General features: G+C 43.2%; 1 long non-coding RNA gene across 1 annotated transcript; it reads right to left on the reverse strand.

Annotated features, from left to right (window-relative positions):
- Window positions 1–1,891: 1,891 nt before the first annotated feature.
- LOC129331135 (uncharacterized) lies at window positions 1,892–22,540 on the reverse strand. Its single transcript, XR_008597099.1, has 3 exons — window positions 22,394–22,540; window positions 14,956–15,160; window positions 1,892–2,299 (listed from the first exon to the last, which is right to left on the reverse strand). It is a non-coding gene; the product is annotated as an uncharacterized LOC129331135 (long non-coding RNA).
- Window positions 22,541–23,883: the final 1,343 nt, after the last annotated feature.

Consider the following 23,883-nt stretch of genomic DNA (forward strand, 5'->3'; position numbering starts at 1 on the left):
GCTGCAGGGCTGCTGAGAGTTGCCATGCACCCCAAGACAAAAATTTCCTCTGCTCCTCCGTACCAACCAAACAAAATCTACCCAAATATCATGTGAAAACTAACATTTCATGTGAAAACTAAATGACATGCTCTTGGCATCAAATTGATCCATCATACTTTCTCCATTCCATTCTGAGCACTCCAACGTTCTCAGAACAGTGAACATTGTACCTCACATGCTTTATAACAATGCTATGAGGGTGAGCTGAGAGCAGGTCCAAGGCCATCTTCCTTTTCGCTTCAAATAAAGGTCCACTGAATTTATAGCTATAGATCTATAGCACCTTGCCTGGATCCCTGGGCATTCAGAACAATGCTCAATGGCTTTAAAATCTGAATATATCGGAGAGTTAGAACTTCTTTTTGCAGAGGCCTTCCCCCTAGCTTTCTAGATCCTAGAAGGAGGATTGTTCATTTTTAGCAATTCCCTCAAAGAAAGAAGAGAAGCACTATGTCTTTGAGGTGAGAACTATTAGTTTCACTTCCAAGCAGCAGAAGCTGTTGTTATTTGCCTATAAAGGTCAACACCTGAAAGGCTGTAGTTGTGCTACCAACAGCCTAAAGGAAGTCTGCTTACCTCTTAGCAGCATGTTACCAGAGAGGTAACATATGGAGGCCACCTTCTGGTCACAAGGACCATCAAGGCAGAGTGGTCTGGATTCTCTGGTGCTAATTGGCTGGCAATGGTTGTGCATTCCTGAATGGAAAGAGAGACTGCCAACTGTCTGGTGAAAAGTAGCATGGGATAAACCAAGTTATGGCTGTGGATGAAGCTCTCCATGGCAGGACTGATGGTTAGCATCATGAAAAATTCCAGGATTTTTTAAAATGTAAAACAAACACCTGGTTCTTCACTTTTACAATATTGTTTTGGACATCCAGAGTAATGCAACTCTTGTCTCACACCTATCGTAAAGAATCTGTTTGTCTTAATCTGAGCAAAGTCATGCTTTTCTAGAGCACTGGCCTAGTTTCTGGTTGATGTATGTTTCCAGGACACTGTGGTCCAGACTCTACAGGAAAAAAATGGGGATAGTTTTGCTGCAGTCAAAAGACCAACCTCTGGTGATAACCAAGGTTGAAAGGGGCATTTTCTGAAGCATCCCTACCTTGACAGATGAGGTTTCCTTTTATCCTCTTTCCAGTTCTTTGGGTGCTAGTGCCTTGGGTGCTAGTGCCTTATATTGTCTCTTGCAGTTAGGCTGCAGTCCAATTGGAAGAGGAAGGCAAGCCAGGTCATAGGGTCTTGTACAGGGCCCCTTTATGTTGAGTCAGGAACAACCATAATACTAAACTCATTGCTTCCCACAATCATGGGTATCCCTGTGCAATAGTTTTGAAAGATAGGCCAATGTATTACAGTTCTGCTACTGGGATGAAATGTACATGTGGAGTGTGTGTGGACTCAGCCACTTTTTGGCTACCAAAAAAAAGAGGATATTCTTGGGATTTTGGCACCACCACGGACAAAGGGCGTGTAAAATGAGAGGGGAGGCTGTAATGAAGAGGGAAATTAGATGAGATCATTACATGAAAGAGCTGGCTGCATCTAACCAAAAGGCAACATTGGCTTACCAAAGGCCTCCTCATGAGTCCATGGCTGAGATGACACTTGAACTGGGAGACTTCCTAGTCTATCTGTTGGCCACTTCATGATGCCAGCTCTCTCAAGTCAATATCTGTGATTTCAATGGTGGGGACCATGATGTGCATCCTTAGGGCAGGTAGCTTTCACTTTTGCAGCTTCACAGACAACCTAGATATGGAGCAGCTTCATTTCATTGAGAAGGGCATGATAGCGCCCCGAAAATTGCCTAGCCAAAGCTCTTTTTTTTGGTAAGCCAGTTTTCCTGTTGGATGCTTTGGATAAGAAAGATGTGGCCTATTATTTAACTCACGGAAGCTTTCTACCACCACTGCACCCAAGATAGGGGCTCATAATAACATAAAATATTTGCTTTGAATTGCTGCCATCCGTAATTCTTATGAGTGGGTGATAGTTAAAAGCTGTCCTTACAGTTACATTAAGGAAGTGAAACCCATACTTATTAGTGTCTCATTTCATCCTGTTTCACGTAGTCTCACCTTTTTGGCCTCCCCAGCTCTTATGCCCGTAATGAACTCCATTTAGCTTCCCTGCAGTAGGACCTTGTCTTTGTTAATCACTGACCCAGCAGCATGAAACTGTACGGAAGAGCAAGCCAGGATTTCTTTTGTCGCTTTCCTGGATTTTCCACTTCCTCCAGCACTTGTCAGTTCTAAGGAAGGGAAGAAAAATACACCAGAGAGTAAAAGAAACAGAGAGATAGCTAACATAAAGCACTTTAAGACTTATGAAATATTTTCCTTGATTCCCCCCCCATGGCTGCCAAATGCAATCTAATACATGAAATTTAGGGCAGGGGGAGATATTCAGGCAGTCCCTTTTGCAGTATGCACATAAATACATCTTGAGATGATCTGAGATTGCTAAGCTTTGTCTTACCTTTGTCCCAGAAATAAGAGCTATCAGCATCTTTTAATTAGTACCCTTTCACATATTAATATTAATCGCTCCAGGACTGTAACACTGAGCTAACTTACACACGTGGCAGACAGAATTTTACATCCTTGTAAACACAATGTTTTGATTTCAATCAACCCCATTTCACATATTCAGCAGCCAAACAAATCATAGTCAGATTCAGAGAACTGCTTTGGGTTCCCAAGCTTCTTTAGGTCCCCATGTCTGAATTAGTTTTTGCTGGGTTGGATCCAGCGAAGCATTTCAGGGGCATAAGAACTTGATCCTACGGAGCATGATTTTCATGGCTACTCCTTCTCATTGAAGCCACAAGTACCTCCCTGAGCAGGATTTCAGGAGGCATTTCAGGCTGTCAAGGAAGGGGGAGCCATGTACGGTTTGATCCATGAGTAGAAGTTCTCATGCCAACAGAAATGCTGTACTGGATCCAATCCAGTGACAAAGTTATGCTAGTTCTAACTTAATTTTTTTAATATAGTTTGGAAGTATCAATATATCTCATTCTCAAAGTGGCGTCATCTGTGGATCCTTATATCCAGAGCTTGGAACCATGCACTGCAGTTGCCAACCTTTTTGTGGGACCTGGAGATTTCCTGAAATTACAACTGATCTCCAGACAACAGCGATCTCTTCTCCTGGAGAAAATGGCTGCTTTGGAGGTTGGACTCCATGGCATGAGACCTTGCTGAGGTCCCTTTCCCAGACTCCACCCCCAAATCACCAGGAAATTCTCAAACCAGAGCTGGCAACTTTACCATGAATAGACAAGACAAATCTTTCTACAAACCTGAGAAAAACCCCTGGTTTGCAGGAAAATCTGTAATCTTAAAAAAAAAAACACTTGGAGAAGTTCAAACCATCCAAAATAACAGAAGCAGCACCTGTAGCTTTAAGAAGCACATGCCCTATCACTGTGTGGGTTGCAAGACAAGAACAACATCACTGCCAGCTTTCAAGCCCTGATTTCTGTAGTTAAAGGCAGGGAGAGGGGCAAGGCCTTTTCTGGGGCTGTTTTGACCTCTGAGGGGAGGAATAATTGGGACCAGTTCTGTCAGCAACCACCAGATGACTTACTACCACTCAACTTGCATGACTCACTGAAGTTCAGTAGCTTGCTACTGTTCAACAGCAGCCACCACATGAAAGCCACTGTTGTATAGTGGTTAGAGTTCCAAACTAGTATCTAGTATAATCCCCACTATGCCATGATGCTTACTGAGTATCCTTGGAACAGCCATACACTCTTGGCCTAAGCTACCTTACACGTTTGTTGAGAAAAATTGAGAAGGGGAGAATGATGCAAGCTGCTTTGGGCCCCCATTGTAAAGAAAGATGGGGTATAAATGAAGTAAATTATATATATAGCTGGTGATGAGAGGCAGATAAAAGGATGGCTCATAGTGTGAAGGAGAAAAGAAAGATGAAGGAAAGATGAAGATATAGTGTTTGCCAGGAGGAAGAAAAGAGGAAACATTGTAGGGAGGAGGAAACAGGGGAAACTGAGGTGCCCCTGAAATCCTTAGAGTTTCCCTACTGAGCAAGTGGACTGAGGTCTGTTCAGCTACCCAAGAGGAAGTGTCACAGGAAGAGAAGGAGGTAAAGGGGACAGATAAAAGGTTGGTCAGTGGATGAGAAGGAGAGAAGGAAGCAATGAAAGGTGAAGATATAGGGGTTACCAGGAGGGGGGAAAGAGGAAATAGTGTGGAGAGGGGGACACTGGGGTGAATAAGGTGGCCTCTGCAAGTTCTTTCAGGTTTCCTACCATGCAACTGGGCCCGTCCAGCAACATAGAACTTGATCTGGCACATCCAGCATTGCGCAAATCAGTATGACCCAACTGGCACAGCACAACTTGACCAGATGTTCATGTGGAAAGGCTACCAGGAAGGCTAGGCAGAAAAGCTGATGACAAAGGGGCAGAAAAAAAGTAGGTTGGCTGGTGGGTGGGAAGGACAGAAGAAAGCAAAGTAAAGGAAGAGGCTATGGGGACTGCCAGGGAGAGGAAAGAAGAAATACTAGGAGATAGGAGAAAGTGATGCCTCCCCCAAATCTTTCTGAGTTCTCCACTTGTTGTTTCATAATATCATTATTCTCTCTTTGCAGGGCTAAAAATACAAGTGTTTGCATGTGTTATACTTTTGATTATACATAAAGCTATTTAAATATGTGAAATGATTCCCCACTCCCCCAATTCAATTGATTTATAGTATATCCATCCACGTCTCCATCTCTGCACCTTGGGATCATTGGCACAGTAAACCTGCCTAACAGGGTTTGCAGGGATGAGATTGGAGTTCCCATGGCCACAGAACACCCCCCTCCTCCCTCCCCCCTGGTGTCTGCTCCCACATTACCAATTGTAACTGATTTGCAGCTCCACGCTTGGAAGGAAGACCTGCCCTTCAAGCTAAGGTGGACTTTGATTGGGGTGTCTGAGATGACAGAGGGAGTGCAGACTGAGTTCAGGCACTCTCCCCCTCCGTTGCTGAGGCAATTGATTGAAGGTGTCGGAGTGTCTAGCTTCCCGAATGGTGGCTGAGCACAACAAACAAGGCTTGCGCCAACCACCTGTTCAGTTGTTTGCGAGCAGCCGAGTAGCCTGTTCGTGGGTTTGTTCCATGGCTGTCGTCACACGGGCTTTTATTTAGCGCTAAAATGGCGCTATTTCCCGGCAAACACCCACCTTATTCCAGCACTGTAGCGATTTTCTCTCTTCTGCTTTGTGCTTGATAGTCGCGCTGTTTTGTGCCTCAGTGTGAATGCCTCACATCGATGTATTTCGCCTCGCAACGTCCTATGCCCTCCCTTCAATCCCAGAATCCATTTCTTCCTGCGACTCCCCTTTTTTTTTATTTTATTATGTCCTTATAACGCCATAACGACAGAACACAATGCAAACTTTCTGCTGAAGTAAAAATGACTCAATCGCCATGGCAGAGCCTTCAGCGATGGGGATCACGTCAGACAGGGAGTTTTCTGCGGGCAAAGGGCTATTTATATAATTTCAACATTGGAAAAACAAAAGGGTCGTAATGTTTTGCTCTAACGGAATGTTTATATGCTGTTATTCCGTTATAGCAGAATTAAACGCCAGAATAATAAAAAAAAGGGGGTGGAGGAGCTGCTTCTGCACGGTTAGAGAGAACAGAACAGAGTGCTTCGGTGTGGACAGCTGGTGGCGTGAAGAGCCGTTAGGTGACCCAAAGAAACGTTACTGTGCCGATAACAGGTAGGACGCTATATGCTGTAAATTTAATGGAAGAGATGCTCATGTGACGACGGCCATAATGCTGTTTGTGCCCATGTCTTTATGGGAAGCAAATCTACACAAGAAATCATATGTACTGTGTGTGCCATGAGAAGCTGCAACTGGCAACATTTTTTCAGTGCATATATGCTCTTTATACACATTACAAAATACACATTTGTGCACTCAACTCATCATGCCCAAAGATCGACACGTTTGGATAGAGTGCTATTTCCTTCCTGAAAGCGGATGGGGATTCTTCTTAGTGATTCTGGGGCTCTAGGCAAAAGTCTAGGACAAGGCCCCAGAATCTCTGCCACCCCCATGGATCCATTCTCTTCTCTACTGGAAGGTGGGGCCATGGGCAGGCAGTATGTTGCCCATTGGCTAAGGGCACCGTTGCCTGAAGGGGCTTTCCGTAACAGGTGTTTTGTCTTATTTAGTCAAAAGAGTTTCCTCTCTTTTTTTCTTGTTCTTTCTTTCTCCTCAAATTCTGCACCGTTGTTGCAAAGGTGGTAGAAGTAAATGCCCATGAGATTGAATCTGTGATTTGTTTGTTTCTTTGATTTATGAGATTGTATTAGAGCTTTATGAGCAAAAGTATCAGGCTGAGCAATGGATCAAAGATAAGCAGATTCCTATCCTTTAAAATCATTTTGACCCAGTATGGAGAGGCAAACCTCCCATTGTAGCTTCTGACTTGAGAGCAACCCCCCACACCACTCTAGCCTTCTTGGCATTAAAAACTAAAGGTGCGTCAAAGCAGAAGCTCTCACTTGTTGCTTTTTGCTGTTCCAATTCAATTTCAGGAATGGTTACGTTTCCTCTTTGCAGTTTATTATCAGTAGCTGCTTTCTGTGCTGTTAATTCCAAGGAAGTGTTGCCGTTTTAAATCCTCCTAGGTATTAGTGTTTGTCTATTTTGCAATTCCAAACAAACACACACACAGAAAACTACACTCGGAACGAATCCCCATTTGTTCTCTTAGTAGCCTCAGATTTTTTCCTCCAAACAAAACCAATATTATCATGTAATGTTTTGCTTTTCTATAGCACAGATGGTGTGAATATGCAGATTGGTGATTTTTCTAATCAATACCATGACACTTGGGAATATGTGTAAGTATTATAATAATGCATTAGTCAGGAGTGATGTTGTAACACACTGAGATCATACACATAAATCTAAGATGCCACATCTAGACACTCCAGGGAAGATGGCAAGCCATGGGTTACAGCAGGCTTTAAGGCAGTGCAGACTTTCCAATATGATGGGGAAATAATGCAATTTGCAGACTTTAATAAAACCATTGGGGAATTAATTTCAGCAGGGTGATATTCTTTCTCAAGACATCCACTATCTTATGTTAGCTTTGTGGCTAATCAGACAAGAGACATTTTACCTGTTATCTTCCAGCATAAGCACAGTATGCTATCTGTGAATTGCACTAGATCTTTAATGCACTGAATATGAAAATAATCCCTTTATAGGTAGCGATTTAGCACTATAAAACTGCATTATGCAAACAGCACACAGACAGCATAAACCTTGGAGATTCAGAATCTGAAGAGTTTACAAATTAATCTCATAAATGCTGGTTGGAGCGTGTTCTTGCAGAATGCAGCCAGCCATGAAACTTGACCAACTGAACCTGCAAAGTTTTAATTAGTAGCTTTTTGATGATATGCTATTAAATGGAGTTGTGTGAGCCATAACTTTAGAAAAATATATTCGCATATGTGTATGTGATGCAGGTATTGCATACTTGATTCCCCTTGAAAAGGTCTCGTTTTAAACCTTTCTGTCTTTCCCTTGCTATCTTAGTTGCCTGTGGCTATTTTGCTTTTGGTATACCTTTTGGCATATAATTTTTAATCAAACAACCTCTGTTGAAATTACTGCCAGATGATAACAAGACACAAGCGAGTCACCTGCCACACTATGCCAGCAATCCTGCAATAAAAATGTCAATTTAAACCAGGCTAAGGATGACAAGGCACAGTATTTTCTAAGCACTGGACTGAATGCATAACAAGATCTGCCTTTTGTGTTCGCCATGGTCTTAGAAGCAGCCAGTCCCATCTCTGTTGAAAAGCTGCAGGAGAGGAAAGTGTTAACTAGCTCCCAGGAAGGCTAATCAAGGCAGACAAGTGCAAATTCCAGGAGTTACTTGTCAATCAAGGATGGCATTTAAAAGCACCCCAGAATGTTTTGGGAAGGTGGCAATTTGTGGAGATACAGAAGTGGATTGACAGGTTTCGTGGGGTAATATCCCTTGTTCCAACTCAGGGCTGGTTCACACTGTCAAATCCCTCCATATGCTCATGTATCAAGAGCACCCCTTCCATTAGGCAGGGTGAGGCGACCTGCCTCAGGCAGCAGATTGTGGGGTAGCATTAAAGGGCATCAAAATGTCAATTATTTAGTTTATTATTATACTTTACCATCAGGTGAGGGACATCTTTTGGACTGACTGCCTCAGGCACAAGACTGTCTGGGGCTATTTCTGCCTTGACTGCATGGAGGGAAGAGAAGGTGAAATAGGTAACGAAGGGAACTTTGTCTCTCGAAAGCTCATACCTTGGAAATCTAGTTGGGCTTTAAGGTGCTGCTGGATCTGAATCATGTAGTATGATGGTTACCCATACCTTGATTGCAGCAGCACTTTTCCTAACAGCCATAAGAGCTCTTAAGATACAACCTAGTTCCCATCAGCCTTCCTTTGTGCACTTGAGAACCATAATCATGTTAAAGCAGTTAGAAGTTTCATTCCACTCACAGTCTGAGGTTCTGCACAATGTAGGATTAAGAGATATTAGGGCCCTGTGTTGTTATATTCTGTGGGCCCAATTTCTTTGATTTATATGTCTGTGTTATGTTGCCAGGTCCCTATACTTTCCCAGAGGGATGGGAGGGGGACATGGTACTTCTCTGAGAATTGGCCCCAAGCAAAGCATGGGTGTATTCCTGAAGCCGGCGTGATGATGTCACCTCTGGAAGTGACATCGTTGGGTATGTTGGGAGTGTTTCCAGGTTGCCTGCAGGTGGCAGGCGATCGTCGAGAGGCCTGAAACCTGCCAGTTGCCAATTACTGAGAGATCGCCTGCCACTGTTGGGCACTTGGGATCCCTAGTTATCTATCTAGTATATTTTTATTCCACTCTTCCTACACAGAGCTCAGGGCAGTGTGCATTGTACTCCTGTTCCCATTTTATTCTCCCAAGAACCCAGCAAGGTAAGTTAGTTTGAGAAAGAATCACTAGTTGTAGGGTCACCTTGTGAGTTATATGGTGGAGTCAGCATTGGAACCTTTCAGATCATAATCTAACACTTGGATCACTATACCACACTGGCTGTGCTACTCAGACTCACACAGGTTCAGGTTTTCCCCATCTGAAATACGGTGATAGTTTAGAAATAACAATCATTTTGTTCATTGTGATAGCTGTAATAGCTATGTTTTCAGTGTTTTAATGTGACTACTGCTTGTTTGTGATGTCTAAATTGTGAAGAAAGGAGCCTAGAAGAGAGAGCAGGGTACACAAACACAAAGCTGTTAGTTATTTCTCTACATCTGGGATTGTAGAGAGTGATGCGTTGGAATGCTTAGATTAAACTCCCTGTGGCAAACTCCCCAGGGTTCAACTTGTAATTAGATCATCAGTTATGATGAGCAGCATCTGAGAACACTTACAAATGATTGCATTTTATCATGAGTTCTAAATCGGCTCTTTTCTATGTGTGCATGCACATTCTTTAATTGCCACTTAGGAACTGTAGTGTAGGTGCAGGAGAAGGTAGCATGCTTTCTAGGCAACAGTGCAATGCTCCCTTCCTGCTGTGTCTTTGCACATGTTGTGGTCCCCATTAACCAGCATGGATCCCTCACGAGGGAGGGACAGATGCTCTATTTTCAGCTGTATTTCAAAATATTTCAGCTTTATTTTAAAAATATAAGAAGAGCCCTGCTGGATCAGACTAGCAGTTCATCTAGTCCAGCATCCTGTCTCACATAGTGGCCAACCCGGTACTCTGAAGGGCCAACAAACAGGGCATAGAGACTGAGGCCTTCCCTTGATGCTGCTTCTGAGTGTGGCAGTTCCCCACAGCTCCGCATAGTTCTAGCACTCAAGACAGATTTGTCAAGAGTAAGCAAATTAAGCAGCATCTGAATTTGCAGTTATGGCAGCTACTGGCCTTGGCCACCCAGACTGATGAATGCTGACCACCGAAAGCAAAAACACACATAAGATCAATATAAGTATATTTAAAATTGTGCACAGCGAATTAATCTTAGGGCAATAAGGCTGAACTTGAAATGACTAGATATTGCAAGGAGGGATCAACAGAAATATTGCAAAATTGACAGGATTTTTAAACTTTGTGGTATTTCTGCCTAAAACACCTCCCCGCTTCTCCTCCCATGTTCATTTGTTTAATTTATACCCTCCTTTCTCTCCAATGGGTACTCAAAGCAGCTTCCATTGTTCTCCTGCATTTTATTCTCATAATAACTGTGTGAGGTAGGTTACGATGGGAACATGTGATTGGCTCGACCCAGTGAGATGTATTTAGAGTGGTTATAATTTAGGGTAAAAATATGGAATTGTAATAAAAATTACTTTTTCTAATCACAGAAGCTAGCTGTGTTAGTTTGCAGTAGCAAAATAGCAAAAAGTCCAATAGCACCTTTAAGACTAACCAACTTTATTGTGGCATAAGCTTTCAAGAGCCACAGCTCTCTTCGTCAGATGCATCTGACAAAGAGAGCTGTGGCTCTCGAAAGCTTATGCTTCATCAGGTGCATCTGACAAAGAGAGCTGTGGCTCTCGAAAGCTTATGTCACAATAAAGTTCATTAGTCCAGATGCTACTGGACTCTTTGCTATTTTTCTAATGAAGTGATGCAATTATAGAGTTATACTAGCTGGGGTTCTGTACTAATCCCAGTGTTTCTATACCTTAATGCAAGCTTTCATGTACTTCTATTATTTCAACTCAAAACCTCCTGGTGGAAGAAATTAAGAAATTAATGATAAAAATCTCCTTGAGTTTACCCACAAAACACAGGCTTAGTGTGGTTTACGATATACACAACGTACAAACCATAAAGTCTGATTGTAAAAACAAAACATAGCTGTGTGCTGATCAATAGCAACTTGACAGCCCAAATAAATCACTCATAAAGTCAAAGACAAGAAGCACAAAACTTTAACACAAAAGCCTCAGCAAAAGTCTTCTCTCAGGAATCTTAGAAAAAGCTCTTCTGAATCCAACCACAATCCTCATTTTCATCAGTAGCCATTTTCCAGAGCATCAGAAAAGCCACCCAAAAAGAACAGGCTGCCACCATCCTTTGGGATGGGACTATGAAATGGTCAGTTGGCACATAGATCCAGGCATCTCCCCCACCACCACAAACTCCCATGAAGAAACAATTTCATTAGGATCAGACTCCAGTGCCTTTTAAAACAAGGTCTTAAATTAAAACACACACACAAAGGGAGGGAGAGAAGTTGAGACACCATTTCATGCCATTTCTTTTGGATCATCTAATATGAAAGGAGAGGGCTGAACTGGCTTGTACCATAGAGACTTGGTTAGGGTTCTTGGTAATACATCATCATAGGCTAGGCCAGTGGGGAGATAATGTTGCTATCATTGAGGTGAATGAGGGGTGTAAGATGCCATGAATGACACGCAGGAAATCGGATTTCTAGAAGAACGCTTTCCCCCAAGGAATGGAGTCATAAGACGGCTTGCAGTGCCTGCGGAGGGGTGATGGGTTTCCTACCATGAGAAAATTGTTTGTCCCAATTTGCTAGGAAGGCAAAATTAATGGAAGGCAATAAGGCCAGGGGTATGTACAGTCCAACAAGATCAAAGGGAGGCATGCCAGAGCCCATGAGGCCATGAGTTCCAAACCTCAGGACTGAGAAGGGGGCAAGTCCACCCTCTGGGATAAAGTGTTATAAGATCTCAACATCCTTCCTGTGTGTGTTTGAGCTGGATCAGGCATTGGGAGGGACAGGGGAACATTTGCCTCTATTTTCTACATTCTTGGGAGTTCACCCCCATCTCACTGATTTGGGATACCAAGGTATCATCAGTGACTCACAAGTTAGGCTAGCTACAACATTTTATACTCTTTTCTTAGCACTGACACTCATGATCTGTATTGCAATCAGCTCCTGGTCTTGTTTTAGCAGAGAGAATAGAGCCTTTCCATTTTCTGCTTCCAATTATGTAATGTATTTGGTTCCTGTATCAGTCACCCAGTGATTTCCATGTATACAATTATCTTTTTGGTTGCCTGAAGCATGTATTAGCAACGAACAGGTTGTTGGCTTTACAAAATTCTATGAGTTGCTCTCCTGCTTCATTTCATGATCCTAGTCCAAATTTTCCAACTATGTTTGATTCTTTGGTTGTTGTGGGTTTTCCGGGCTGTATTGCCATGGTCTTGGCATTGTAGTTCCTGACGTTTCGCCAGCAGCTGTGGCTGGCATCTTCAGAGGTGTAGCACCAAAAGACAGAGATCTCTCAGTGTCACAGTGTGGAAAGTCTCTTCTTGCCTGTTGAAGTTTTGCTTATGCTTGTGAATTTCATGGCTACTCCAGAAATGAAATCAGAAGAGCAATTAAACCCAGGATAAATCAAACAACTAAGGAAAAACAGTCTTCTACAGGAAAAGTGTTTTTGCCATATATCAAAGGCATCACAGATCAGATGGGAAAGCTTATGAAAAAGCACAACCTACAAGCAGTATTCCGACCCACCAGAAAAATACAACAGATGCTTCGATCAGCAAAAGACAGTAGAGACCCCCTCACCTCTGCAGGAGTATACCGTATACCCTGCAGCTTTGGACAAGTTTACATCGGGACCACAAAGCGTAGCATCCAGAGAAAAATAAAAGAACATGAAAGACACTGCAGACTTGGACAACCTGAAAAATCAGCAGGGGCTGAACATAGCCTAACTCAAACAGGACACAGTATCTTATTCCAGGACACCAAAATACTGGACAACACTTCCAACTACTTTGTCAGACTGCACAGGGAAATTCACAAGCATAAGCAAAACTTCAACAGGAAAGAAGAGACTTTAAGAATGAATATAGCATGGTTTCCAGTTCTGAAAAATACCAGGCTAACAAAACACTCTATACCTGACAATAGCCCTGCAGAGAAGATTAGCACATCAAGCTGTTGCCAAGTAGGCCCCCTCTCCTGCTTTAAGGCCTGCCATGAACTGTGCTAAAGTTTCCTGCGTTGCTGCTTTACTACTACACAAAGATCGCCCTGCACGTGTGTGTTCTGGTACACGTGTCAGTTTCCTGCCTGCGTGTTAATCACCTTGCTGCTGCAATAGACTGTGTTGTTCCCTGACTCCATGTTTGGTTAACTGCACAAAGGACTCTTTTTCCTGGGCAGCCCTGCCCTGACCTGTATCTGGATTTCCCAGTGTATGTTTGGACTTTATTACAAGTGTGCCCCGTGCCTGCTTTGCCATCTGCCACGGACCGTGCCTGTTTCCCGCTTTGGACTGTGTTTTACGTGCTGTTCCCCCTGCCTCCATGGAAGCCTGCCTCGTATGGGCCCAAGCCGCTGCTAGCAGCCGGGCGCCTGCCGGGGAAACCTCCAGCGAGCCTGGCTAGGCGCTCCCTGGTCAGTTCCCGCCTGGAGTCTCCCGCGAGCTGGTCGCTGAGCTTGCCCTCGCTACCGGGCAACCTGCAAACCAGCCCCAGCTCTGCCCAGCCGGCATCCATGTTCTCAGGCAGCCAGAAGACCCAGGGAAGAAGACTGCTTTGGGAAGCCATTTCGGCGAAGTGGGCACACCATGTCCGCAGCGAGAGTACCTCGCCCCGCTCTGCATATCTTAGGAGCCGCCCCGGAGAAGGAACTAAGTGCCGACCATCCCAGGCACTTAGAGAATGCATCTCAAAGAAACCTCTGCATTCCAGAGCTGATGACATCAGGACAAGCCCTGTCCGCTGGAACATCCTTTCAGCCCACCTGGATTTCCCCCTCCCTCTTTTGTCCCCTCTTCCTGAGGTGTCACTTATCACAATCAGATTACCAAAGTGGCCCATCCAAGCCATTCAGTAACCCATTAGAACCTTTGTTTTAAACTGTGAGAACCACCAAGTACAGCACCAGCCCCAGGGTACGTTTTGGGGTATTTAAGCTGGTCTCTCAGACCACACGGTGCTTAGGCTATTCCTATCCAGACTTCCTTGCTGTCCTCCTGTGGCTCCATTGCTGGCATTGGGCCACCTCGCTGTTGTGTCTCTGCTTCGCTTCAGGATTGTGAGTATTCCCCACCATCGTTGGGAACCAGCTAATGTGAAAGTCTCTATATTTCTTGCTCTGTATTTCTTAGTTCTTGTATGCTTTCTTGTGTGTATGTGCAAGTCCAGGCTTACGCCACACTATTAGTGAAATACACGTGTTTGGAAACTATTTGTAGTCTCCCTCTTTTTCACTAGAGTGTCTGGAATCAGGACCTCCGTAAACATAGGTTAAGATCCGCGCTAATCTTAAGTTACAGACTGCTAAAGCTAATTTACCCCATTATAACAAAGAGCAGTTCTGGTAACAAAGCACCAATCCATATGCAAAAGAACCTCCTCAGGATACAGTGAAGCCTCCCTCCATTAGCATTCCACACCCTGGGAAACTCTTACAATATGACTCAGCTCAACCCCACCCCTCCTGAGTAGATACAAATGACCTGCCAACATCTTTTCCACACTGTGACACTGAGAGATCTCTGTCTTTTCGTGCCACACCTCTGAAGGTGCCAGCCACAGCTGCTGGCGAAACATCAGGAACTACAATGCCAAGACCACGGCAATACAGCCTGGAAAACCCACAACAACCAAGTGTTATTCCGTCGACAGCCATGCTGGCCGGCCCTTGCCTCCCTTGTCCACAGGGGTGAGTCACCTGAATGCCTTGCTCACCCCCTAAGGATCCAGCCCAATGCCTCAAAACTGCCACAGGAGGAAGACCGGAGGCCCAGCACCTGCCAAAGCTCCAACAGCAGTGGTAAAGTTGGAGCCACCCACCCCAAGTGGTCCCCGACTTCGGTGCCCAGAGGAAGGTGAAAAAAACCCCAAGAAGCCCTGGCCAATCTCACCTTTGTGGGGGAAAATTTCTTCCTGACCTTGTGGGGAAATATTTCTTCCTGGCCCCACAAGCAACCGGCCCGAAGGCCCTGGGGATCTCTGTTGTGACCACCTGGGAACCCAGCAGCATCTCCCCCTTTCTTTCGCTGCCCATCTCACTGCTACGATGTCATGCCAGCTCAGCTATCTTCCACGGAGGGACCACTGCATCTGTAACTAGAACAGAGAAGCGTTAGATCCTCCCTCCCTCCTGACTTATCCCAAGTAAACCCAGGAGGCCTATCGCCAAATGGTTTATATGTGGTCTGCAGACAGCCCTCCCTTTACCACTGTGGTGGCTACCCCGATCCTGGACAAGTGGGAGCCATACTGTCCTTCCGGAAGCCCCGCGACCCACAGGCTGTCCTTCAACACCGCTGTAAACTGTAATCTGGTGAGGAATCTCCCATCGGCGTGCACCGTTCATTGGGTCGCCATAGGTCAGTGGTGACTTGCCGGCACATAACATACACACGTAGCGCTGATATAGCTTTTGTGCTGTGATATTCTTTCCCCTGTGTTTTCTGTGCTCTAGATTGTAGACTTGTGTAGTAGAGAATAAACATCTTTCTCTTTAACATTGTATCAAAGTTCTCCATACATGCTTAGGCAATGGCATTCATTTATGCTCACATAGAGACTCCTGGCTGGATTAGGAGGGAATAGGAAAAGGAGGGGGAGGGGGAATTGAGGGCACCCTGCTACACTCCACTGGTGAGTGGTAAAACTAATCTTGGGATTTAAGGTGTCTCCTGTTCTAGATGGAATTACACTTGCCTGAAGGAGCAGGTCCGCAGCTTGGGAGTACTGCTGGACTTGGCCCTACTGCTAGAAAAGCAGGTGGCTGCTGTGACTGGTTAGCCAGCTACAGCCTTTCCTGGGCAGAAAAGATCTCACCACTGCGGTGCATGCCCTTGTTACATCTAGATTAGATTGCTGCAATGTACTGTGCTTGAGCTGCCCTTGAAAAGTGTTTGGAAACTACATTTGGTGCAGAATGATGCAGACTGGAAGTTGACTGAAGTGAGTCACAGGGACCCTACCACTCCAGTCTTGGCTAGGGTTGTCAGGCTCCAATCTCCCAGCAAGGGAAAGGGGCCTGGCACTTACCTAGAGGGCATGCAGCATTCCAGTTGGGCGCTGCGAAGGCGTGCAAAACAGGTCATTCTGCTGCAGATCGGGCCCGGTTTTGAGGTGCTGCGGTTCCTGTGCTCTGCAGTGCCTCAAAACAGGCCCAATCTGTGGCAGAACGGGCCCATTTTGAGCGCTGCAGAGTGCAGGAGCATTCCTGCTTTCCGCAGCACCTCAAAATGGGCCCAATCCACACCGAAATGGGCCTGTTTTGAGGCGCTGCAGAGCAAGGGGGAGCACTCCTGTGCTCTGCAGCTGCTGAAAACAGGCCCGGTTTGCTGTGGATCGGGCCCATTTTGAGCACTGCAGAGTGCTCGGACTCCTGTGCTCGGACGCGGCCCTAATCTGGGCCAAAATGGGCCCGATCCTAGCAGCTGTGGTGCACAGGAGCGTGCCGCGCCATAGGGGAGTGCACAAGGAAGGTGTGCACCCCTCGCTGCTCAGGTAAGTGGGAGCAGGGTGTGGGGAGCAGGGGCGGGAGATCCCACACCCCCACCAGGAGTCTAGGATCCCTAGTCTTGGACCATCTACACTGACTCCCAATCTGTTTCTGAGCCTAATTCAAGGTGCTGGCATTGACCTTTAACGTCCTATACAGTTTGGGACCAGCATACCTTAAGGCCACCTACTCCCATATGTACCTACCTGAGTACTACCGTCATCATTGGAGGCCATGCGTCTTAAGTTAGATGTGTGGCAACCCACGAGAGGGCATTGTAGGTCATGGCACCAAAATTGTGGAAATCCATTCCCATAGATAATTCATCTGTCCCATTCTGTCACTGTCTTCTGACAGTGGAGGGAAGAGGGTTTTTTTCCGTTCAGCATTCCTTCAACAACTCTTTCTTTCTGCCCTATATTTTTAATTTCTCCATCAGTATTTTTATATATGCTTTTAATTCTTCATTTACTTTTTGGTTTTATGATTGTCTTTATTAATGTTCTGCTTTCAATTTTTGGCTATTTTGGTGGCACTGCTCAGAAAAGCATAGTGTAAGTTCTGTGAAGATATGATATATGATACGATATTGCACAGGTTATGGAGATAAAGTTGTATGCATTTCTTATTTCTTAAGGAGGTTAGTTACAAGTTACAACCCCAGATATGTGTGAGGGGTAATTATATTTCGATAGGGCCTTGGCTTGCCTTTGTCAGAGGCTGCATTTTAAGGTTTATTTTAAATGATTGACAAGATGCCACTAACAAGCCTGGAGATGAATTTTCAGAATTTTTGTCACTGTTTGTTATTTAAATGTCTTCAGCTGCAAACTGTCTCTTCCATTTAGCACAAGTAGAACATGTTGATCTGTTACTGTTTATGCAGGCAAGGATATTGAATCACAAAAAGGAGGTTAACGTGTGAGTTCTTAATGAAATTGTGAGGAAAAGCTAAGCACTTCTTATTAGTCATTATGAAAATGAAGGGCGGGTGTTACAAGTTATTTTTGTTTTGAAATAAGCTTTATAGTCAGCAGCCTGGCTTCCTGATGATATATATATATATGAAAGAAACATAATTTTGTACAGAAAGAAATAAAAAGAGCTGACAGAAAGTATTTATTTTTGCTTGTCATGGGAGCCAGGTCATAGAAACATTCATAAGAATTTGTGGCAGGTGTCTAAACATGAAGGTAAGTAATAAGCAGATATTGGCGCCTGTTGGGATCAATATAGAGGTTTGGTGACCCAAAGAGGTTAAAATTGACTCAAAAATAAGGCAGTAAATCTTCTTATTGACCAAAAAGCTAAAATCAATATATATATTATTATAAGCATTTTTCTTTTGGTAGAGATGATAAAGGTAGGGTGGGTTTTAAGACTTTACATTTATATGGTTGTGATGGTTGAGTTATTTGTGCCATTTAGATAACTCACCCAGGACTCATGTGTTCCTCCCTCTTCGGTGCCGTTCTCAATGCACAAACCTTTCAGATCCTATGACCTTATTCACACTATTTCACAAGTCAGCTGTAGTGATATTCTTAGGTTTGCAGTGCATTACAATGCAAGGCAATGGCCTGGATGCGGCAATGCACAATCAGAAACATAAATGGACTTAGTACAGTTCTATTTGGACAAGATCTTGTGCAACATCCAGCACTATGTTCCCTATATATTATAGTGCCCGAAAATTGATTGCTCAAGATCTTGTACCATGGAAACAAATGGGGATACAATAAGTTTGATAGTTCAACCAGCTTCTATGGTCTTTTTCTTGTATTTCTATTTGGATAAGAGCTCTAGTGTAAGCAGAAGTTTTGCAATGGACCCAACCCAATGCCTCTGTTTAGATACACAACAGGAAAAAAGAAAAAAAATACCTTGTGACATTTAAATATGAAAAAGGTTGTTTCCATCTTTATTTTTTCTTGATGACAATATATTTCCATGTTGCTTTTTTACCATCCCTAGCCTTAGTTTGGATTTCATTTCTTAGTTTGGATCCATTTCTTGGATCTCATGGAACAGAACTCCTGGTTTACCTTTTTCTGTCATCTTATATACAAATAGCCAAGTGGCCCCGATCTGAGGATATATACATCTGGAGATTGGAGCCATGAACAGACAAGAAAGATCTTCTTATCCACCTGAAAAATGTCCCACATTTGCAGAAAAATTAGAAAACTAAAAAAAATGTGTTGAGGGGTTAAATAAACCTCAAATGGTAAAAGGAAAGCTTTAACCAGATGCCCTCAGTGACTGTTGCTAGGCAACCATGTTCAGCCAGTATTCCAGGCTTGGTTGCTGTCAGGAAAAGGCAGGGGGAAGGGGCAGGGCCAGATGTTTTGGTCTTTGAGGGAGGACTCATTGGCAGCAGGCCTAGAAGCAACCAAGTGATACCACATGACTTGCATGACTCACCCAGGTCAGGCTGCTTACTACTGTTTAACAGCAGCCCTCCCCAAGCCAATGTTGTATAGTGGTTAGAGTTTCAGAGTAGGATTTGGGAGACCCAGGTTCAAATTACAACTTTGCTGTGGAAACTCACTGGGTGACCTTGATCCAGACACATGCACTCAGCCTAAACTACTGCTCAGGGTATTTGTGAGGGTAATATGAGGCAAGGAGAATGATATAAGCTGCTTTGGGTCCCCATTGTGGAGAAAGGCAATACATAAATAAATTGATAATATAGATTAAGATGGGGGGGCAGATAAAAGGTAAGTGGGTTTGAAGAAGAGAAGGGCATAGGAAAATGTGAGCATATGGAGGCTGCCAGGAGGAGGGAAAGAAGAAATTGTGTGGGGAAAGGGATACAGGGAAAAGTCCTTGCAAGTTCCTCACCATGCAACTGGGCCTGGTTCAGCCTGCACCACACAACTAGGCCATAGGGGAGAAGCGTCTGGGGGGAGGGGGGAAGGTGAAGATGGGCAGACAAAGATGGGTTGGAAGAAGGAAAAAAGTGCCTAAAAGTGCCTAGGGTGTTTGATCCGTTCAGTTACACGTGAGCTCATCAAGTGACCATCATCAAAAGGTGAACACACATGTTAGATCTTAGATAAAATTCAATAATGTTTTCCCTGCTAACATACATTAGTGTAGATAAACTCTTTTATACTTTGCTTGTATTTTCATTGCAGTTCAAATAGTGAGGTGTATTCTACTCCTATCCAACCACTTGGGCAAAGTTAATTAATTAAAAGATGTATACTCCACCTTTCCTTTTGGCTCAAGTTTATAGTCTTCCTCCAGTCTAAGAAGCCTTCCTACAACATAAATGACTCTTTCACTGGTCGGATCTACTCCACTAAATACGTCATTGTGTTGTGTTTTTGTCTGCTGACTTTTGCTTGAAAAGCAGATATTTTTTTTTAATGAAGAAAATAGTGTTTGAGTCTTCTCCTAAACATTGTTAAAAAAATTAAGAGACTGTCATCATGACATTTTAGAACAGTAAAAGCTGCATTTAGGGGACAACATGAAATTTGCCTTCAGATATGTATCGCTACAGGAAATCTTCTTAACTAGTTTTCTTCTGCACCCTCTTGTGCTTCTCTACTGGAGATAAAAACTCACTGTACAACCCATTTCCTCTGTAACTGCATTTTGCTTTGCTTCTGTGGTTTTAGTTCTTGGCTAGTGAGTTCTTCCGTTACAACTTTATAGTTTTAGGAAACAAAATACTTGGAAATTCTTAATTCCATGCAATACCCATCTCATTAAGCTCTAGCATAGCCATAGTTATATCTATGGAATTCACAGGTACTTCATTGAATGAACAGTATAACCTACTGCTTAAAAGTCTGGAGCAATATTATAGAAATAAATGGAAATAACTTCATGGATTTGAATCCTTTTATAGGGGTACCTCTACAGCTGCACTGTACCTCTTCCCTCTGTTTGCCACTTCAGCCATCTCACACAGTCTATTTTTTTCATTCATACAGTATCCTTAGCTAGACTTAGTCATCCACCAAGCACAGGAGACGTGTGTTCTTCTGAGTGCTGGCCATATAGCCAGTAAGGAGGTAACTAGCTACAGAAAGTATATGGGCATAATAGCTAGTCTAGATAGAGCTGTCCATGAACTGGTCCACTCAATGAAATTGTATTCTGTTTGAAAAACCAGTTAATTTCTGATTCTGCCTGGGTCTCTGAATTTATTCTGTTGTGGCTCTATCCACAATCAGATACATTCAAGTCTTTCTCAGTCTGATTCCTACAAGCTCCATCAGCTCATAGTTTGGTCAAGGGAGCAATTAATTTTTATATCAGAAGTTAGCAACTAGAGGCGGGCACGGACTGGGCAAAAACCATGGACTGTTGGTCTGTGGTCCATCATGTTTCATGGACCATGGACCACAAACTTTTCACAGACCCGCCCCTGTTCGCAGACGGTTTGTCACTCTGTGGTCTGTCACTTCCAGGGGCCCTAGGATGGCCCCTTTCACACTCAGAGATGCCAAACTCACCGGAATGCTTCAGCAGGCTCTTCTCCAGCCACCCACCAAATTTGGTGAAGATTGGATTTCAGATGTCCAAGTTATAGACACCCAAAGCAGCTGTCACCAGGAAAGTACCATTAGATATAATAGGAGCTGCAAATGCCAATTGACTTGCATTGGCTCCATTAAGATACATTGCAGCATCAAAAAGATTGTGAGTTGGTGATTTGTACGTTTCATTGTCCATGCCCGCCTCTAATTCTAAGCATAGTTACACTGTTCTAAGCCCACTGACTTCGATGAATTAAGAAAGATTTAGCTCCGTTTAGGATTTTGCTGTTAGAGAACAACACTAAGCAGGTATACTCTGACTCCTACTCAGGTCTATGCAATAAGGCTTACTCCCAGGAAAGTGTTCTAAGTAGTTAGAGTGGGCAAACAACTTCCTTTTACTAGTGGCTAATATAAATAATAAAATACCATTCAAAAAGGTTTTCATTGTTTAAAAAAGCAATTTTTACATTTGAAAACCAAATTCATAAAGGTAATTTTACTTCTATGTTTATGTTTAGTCAGTGTAGAATATCGTAGCCTGCCTTTTGATTGAGGTGAGCCACTTGTAAATATAACACCTGTTCTGAAACTACTGGCTGTCTATTTGTTCGATAGCAAATGGCTTGTTCTTGCCTTTAAAGCTTTTCATGTCCTGGGGCCTATATATCTCAAGAAGAGCAACTTGACGTATATGAACTTATGTATCAATTATGCTCCTGAGGTCAGCTGATGCCCACACTGTACAATCCTATGTAGGGTTAGATTTGAGTAATGCTACACTGATGCACTGACAATGACCTCAGATAAATCTGTAACTGCTTATTTCAGGAATTTGGTCAATGGACCTATGGAATGACTTACTGGAGGAAGTCAGGCGCTCACCATAGTGCCAGCTTTTAGCAAGACATGCAAAGCCATTCTATTTCAGACATGCAAAGACATGCAAATTCTATTTCAGACATGCAAAGACATGCAAAGCCATTTCTATTTCAGAAGGCTCCCAGGTGAGGGGGTTGATTTTTGTGATGATATTAGCAAGGCTGAAAGACTCAGTTATTTTTGGTTTTCTTCCTGTTGGCATGGAGTTGGCTACCTTGAGTCCTTGGAGAAAGATGGGTTCGACGTATTTAAATAAATGTTTTTTTAAAAAAACATGTAATTAAATGAATTAAAATGAAATACTATTTTTAACTGAGAAGTTAATTTTGTTCCTCTTAGTTAGGGTCTGGTTAGGCCTTGTTAAAACAAGATAATCAATATTCTGTACATTGATAATATATACTTACAGATATATGTAACTGGCATGCTCATTGGTTATTTCAACCTTTTGATTCCTACCTGCCTTTTGGAACTTGCATTTCTCCTGGGGAATGATCCATTCCAGGAAATGTCAGTCCTTTTAATGAAGAAAATTGGTGTGTGGAATAGAAAGCAAAAGTCTTGATGTTTCTTACTCTTTATGGGAGGAATGGTGCTTTCATTTCCTTGTAAGCTGCAGAAAAAATGTTGCATGTTTTAATTTTCTTTTTTAACTGGCTCCACATTCAACATGACCACATGGTATACAAAAATGGGACCTGTTATAAATATTCCAGAATAATGCATTGCTATTCACTCAGGGTGCAAGAAAATCTCTAATAATCTAAGGAACAACAAATCATGCGAAATTTCCCCTGTGCTATGAATAGGAACTGCTGAAAAGAATCACCATGCAGTCTTGAGCACCTCCTGTCAATGGGGCTTGTGGAGCGACTTTGTAGTGGACAGCTTTAAAATGAGGAATGCACAGGAACTGAATTTGAACTCATACTTCATATCTAAGCATAAATCCTTGAATCAAATTTACCTTTCTGGACCAGGCACATTTTATATTTTGCTTGTACTTCTGCTGTTTAAAGATCCTCAGTCTCTCCTGTCAAGACATCTCGCCACTTTTTTATTCTTGTTTCCAGTTCCTGTGCATTCCTCATTTTAAAGCTGTCTCAATCCTGAGCTCCATGTCCGGTTAAATTAGGAAGATAAGGAAATACATCCTCCCATGTCTGGCTTGCAGCTATTTTGCTTGCTGTTTTCAGGGATGGATGATTGTTCAATCCAGACTTTTGAAATTAAGGTGAAGTTGCCGCTGAAAACTGTTGACTCATTATATGATGGGTCTGGGCAAATAAGAAAGGTGCAGAAGGTGTGTACATATAATAATCAGGAGATATTGACTTTTGCTGAAGGTCAGGATCACAATTTATTAACCCAAGAGGTAAATATTGACTGAAACTTTAGACAGCTTTCTTTTTTCTCTTGATGTGCTTTTTGTTCATTTTAGTCTAGAGAACTCAGTGCAGGGCTTGCTAAATATTCTGCCCACCTCTTGGTGACTTGTACATTTCATTGTTTTGCTTGAAGAGAGCCTGTCATACTGTTCTCCTGCATGGGGAGGGGAGGCAAGGGGGGGAGATCTACAAGTTATTTTTGGAAGGATATTTAAAACCAAGCTGATTATTTTTCAGTTTCATCCATTCTGTTGTTCTCAGCTGCACCCTTTTACTGCATTATATTTTCAGATCCAATGGGGTGTTTGCAGCATTTCCCGGCTTTAACAAACTGGCTGCCATCCATACTTCTTTTCTCAGATTCCCCCATGTCTTTCTGAGGACTTCAGCTGGGAGATCTTGTTCGCTTCTGGGGACTTTGGAATGAGTTCTTGTGATGCCTTCTTGTTGTTTTGTACACCTTTTAAAATTCGTCAGTCTTAGTTTATTTCTGATATTGGAGCTTAAACTATTTACAAATCTCTCCCCCCCCCCCTGAAAAGCACTATATTAGTAAGATCA

This window comes from Eublepharis macularius, chromosome 5 (assembly GCF_028583425.1).
Source record: "Eublepharis macularius isolate TG4126 chromosome 5, MPM_Emac_v1.0, whole genome shotgun sequence".
Taxonomy (NCBI): domain Eukaryota; kingdom Metazoa; phylum Chordata; class Lepidosauria; order Squamata; family Eublepharidae; genus Eublepharis; species Eublepharis macularius.